The following is a 3,742-nucleotide window of genomic DNA, read 5'->3' as shown; positions in this document are numbered from 1 at the left end:
ATGAAGGTCTAGTAAAGAAAGAAAGGATTTTCGGTCAGCAAGACGAGTTGATGGAAAACACACACGGTGTTAAGACCATGTTCGACCGTATGAGGATCCCACGCCATGGAGATCTTAGAGGTCGAATCTTAGACGAAGCTCATAAGTCAAGGTATTCAATTCATCCAGGAACCACGAAGATGTACCAAGATCTGAAAAGAGATTACTGTGGCCAGTAATGAAGAATGATGTGGTAGATTATGTTAGTAAGTGCTTAACTTGTTTACAAGTAAAAGCAGAGCACTAGAAACCTTATGGGAAGATGTAACCTTTGGAGATACCTGAATGGATATGGGAATACATGACCATGGATTTCATAACTAAGCTACTTCGTACAGCTAAGCATCATGATACCATCTTGGTGATTGTGGACCGTTTGACCAAAAATGCTCACTTTCTGCCTATACTAGAGGCCATCTCGTCAGAAACGTTGTAAAGTTTGTTCATCAAAGAGGTTGTATCTAAGCATGGAGTGCCACTGTCGATTGTTTCTGATAGAGATAATCGATTCACTTCGAGATTCTGGAAGAAGTTCCATGAATCTATGGGAACGAGATTGAACATCAGTGCAGCGTATCACCCTCAAACAAATGGAAAGTCTGAAAGGACGATCCAAACCCTTGAGGATATGCTACGAGCTTGTGTTTTAGATTTTGGAGGAAGTTGGGATGCTCATCTACATCTGGTAGAGTTCTCCTATAACGATAGCTACCATTCAAATATTGGTATGCCACCGTTTGAGATGCTTTATGGTAGATGATGCCGAACCCCGGTATGTTGGGGAAAGATTGGTCAAAAGGAGATGGGAAGTTTAGAAGTTGTTCAAGAAACCTCTTCAAAGTTCGATCAGATTAAGGGAAGAATGAAAGCTACTCAAGACAGACAGAAGTCGTATGCTGATAAGCGGCGACGGCCGAATGAGTTTAACGTTGCAGACAGTGATGCTCAAGGTCTCGCATTGGAAAGGAATTATCCATTTTAGGAAAAGAGGAAAGTTGAGTCCGAGGTACATTGGACCATTTAAGATTATAGATCGTGTGGGTGAAGTAGCTTACAAGCTAGATTTATCCGAGAAGCTAGAAAGGATTCATTCAACCTTCAATGTTTTTCATCTGAGAAAATGTCTACCTGATGACACGTCTCACGTGCCATTAATGGATATTGAGGTTGATAACCGATTAAACTACATTGAGCAACCCGTAAAGATAGTTGATCGCAAGGAGAAGCAACTTCGTCACAAGGTTATACCTTTGGGTAAAGTGATATGAAAGCATCGCAAGAGATCATATGCTACTTGGGAAGCTGAGGATGAGAGCGCAAGTTTTACCCAGAGTTGTTCTAGTAATAGTTAGGTTTCGAAGACGAAACCACTTTAAGGAGGGAAGACTTGTGACATCCTAAAATTTCATAATAATAAAGGAAGTTTATGTATTGAAACGTGTGTTAATATTTAATTAAGATTAAATGAAAGAAAGAAGTATGGACTTGGAATTATAAAAGGTGGATTAAAGGGTGATAGACCTTAGGTCCATGGGCTTTAGAGAGTATAAATACTCCCTTAAACCCCTCTGAAACCCTAAATCCTCATTTTCATCTTTTCATAATTATCTATACACTCAAAACACACACACACATACCTTTCCATAACCGGCCGCAAGCAAGAAAGAGAGATCCAAGATCAAACAAACATTGATTCTTGACGTGTATTTTTTTTAAGCATGCATAATGAGAATGTATTTGACATTCGAACAATCTTTTAAAAAAAATAAAATTATGAACGGTGATTTTAAAATCTGTTTTAAGCTTGTAAAAAAAACCGTTCATAATATAAACTAAATGAAAAATTTTATTAATAATAATCCATATTACAATACAAGAACAAGAAATGAAAATTACAATAGAGAAACCGAATTACAAACATATTAGGTAGAAATAACAATGCGAGAAACAGGGTGACTGAGGCATGTGTAAAACACGCTTCCCTTAAAACAGATTTTCGGGCCACCCAAGTGAACCCGTCTGTTTCCCAGGGTACAACAGCCTAAGCAGATTGTACTACCGGGATTAGCCTAGGACCTGAACTATACCTGAAACAAGAGCGCGTAAGATCGAAAAGTCGGGAAATTCTTTTGATTGTGTGTGTGATTGCATGAACACTATTTCTCTCTACAAAAAAAAAAAAACAAATGATCCAAGACATATGGTGCATATATATATATATAAGAGCCATGTCTCAACCAAAAGCCTTGAGTTAATACACTATTAACTATAAGAGTTAAGTTGTATTTGAATGCACCACTTATGAGACTTGAATAAATCAATTAACCCTTGCAACTTATTGATTTCTCATTCAAATATAATTACATTTAGTAATAATAGTTATATTATAATAATTATTATACTAAATTTTCCAACAAACCTTAGCATTGTTAGTCACAGACATTGATGCAGTGAGTTTACAAGAAATCAGTCTCTTTCCTTTACGTAAACAAAAATTGACGTTTGGTCGGTTCTCATTATGTTCGCAATCCTACCACTACTAAAAAGAAAATCAAAATGGTATGGACAAGTTTGATGCCGCCACTTGATTAGCGGCACCAAACTTCTCTTATATATATATATATATATATATATATTAAATGATACCAACCATATATATATATATATAATTAGCCATTTCACTATTCCGGGTTGTGAGTGAGTTTTGGATGCAACTCTTTTATACCCTGGACCAATTAAGTTGCTAGTAACATCAACCAAAAATGAAAGGGGAACTAAAGCCGTAAACGATAAAACTTGAAAACAAGGTAACAAGTTGACTACCAATCATTATCATTATCATTCTTGGTTCCTCCTGTATCAAAACAGGTTTTGCAATCTCTACCTATATTTTTATTTATAACACTACGTAAATATTGACCTTCAACCACATGAAAAAGTGTGGCCGTAGACCTTTAGCCACACACATTTGGTTCAAGTCATATGTGGCCAAAGGTCGCGACACCGTGGGATGATATGGCCACACACAGATTTTAGTGGCCTTATGTGGTAATAAGTGTGGCTAAAAGGTACAGGCATTAGTTGCTGGCCATCAAGAAGCCTCTCCAATAAGTGTGGCTAAACGGAAGAAAATGGCCACATGACTATTTATTATGAGTGACCATTGCACGTATAGAGCCACATGAATTAATGTTTCAGCCACATGAATTTTATAATAATGTGCCCAATAGGGTTGTGTTAAGCGTGCATTGTGACCTATACCGTGTGGATATAGCAAAGCAATGGCCACTTAAATTTAATAATAGTGTGGCTAATTATATTATATAGACACTGGATATTACATTAAAAGTGGCTAAATATGTTTACTTGCCACTCAAACACTCCTTTGTAGATTATAGTGTGGCTATTGTCTTACCGTTTGTCACACATAATGCTTTTCTTAATTTAAAGTGTGGCTATTGTCAAACTTTTCGTCACACATAGTGAGGTACTGTGTGGCTAATCATATCATATAGACACTGGAGGTTATTGTCAATGTGGCTAAAAATATGAACTTGCTAGTCAAACACTCTTTTGTAGTTTGTGGTGTGGCCATTGTCTTACCGTTTGTCACACATAATGCTATTCGTAATTTAAAGTGTGGCTATTGTCAAACTTTTCGTCACACATAGTGAGGTACTGTGTGGCTAATCATATCTTATAG

The sequence above is a fragment of the Bidens hawaiensis genome, unplaced genomic scaffold (assembly GCF_021521415.1).
Source record: "Bidens hawaiensis isolate Kalapana, Puna unplaced genomic scaffold, B.hawaiensis_p1.1 tig00010127_1, whole genome shotgun sequence".
Lineage (NCBI taxonomy): Eukaryota > Viridiplantae > Streptophyta > Magnoliopsida > Asterales > Asteraceae > Bidens > Bidens hawaiensis.
This window is presented reverse-complemented; position numbering follows the sequence as displayed.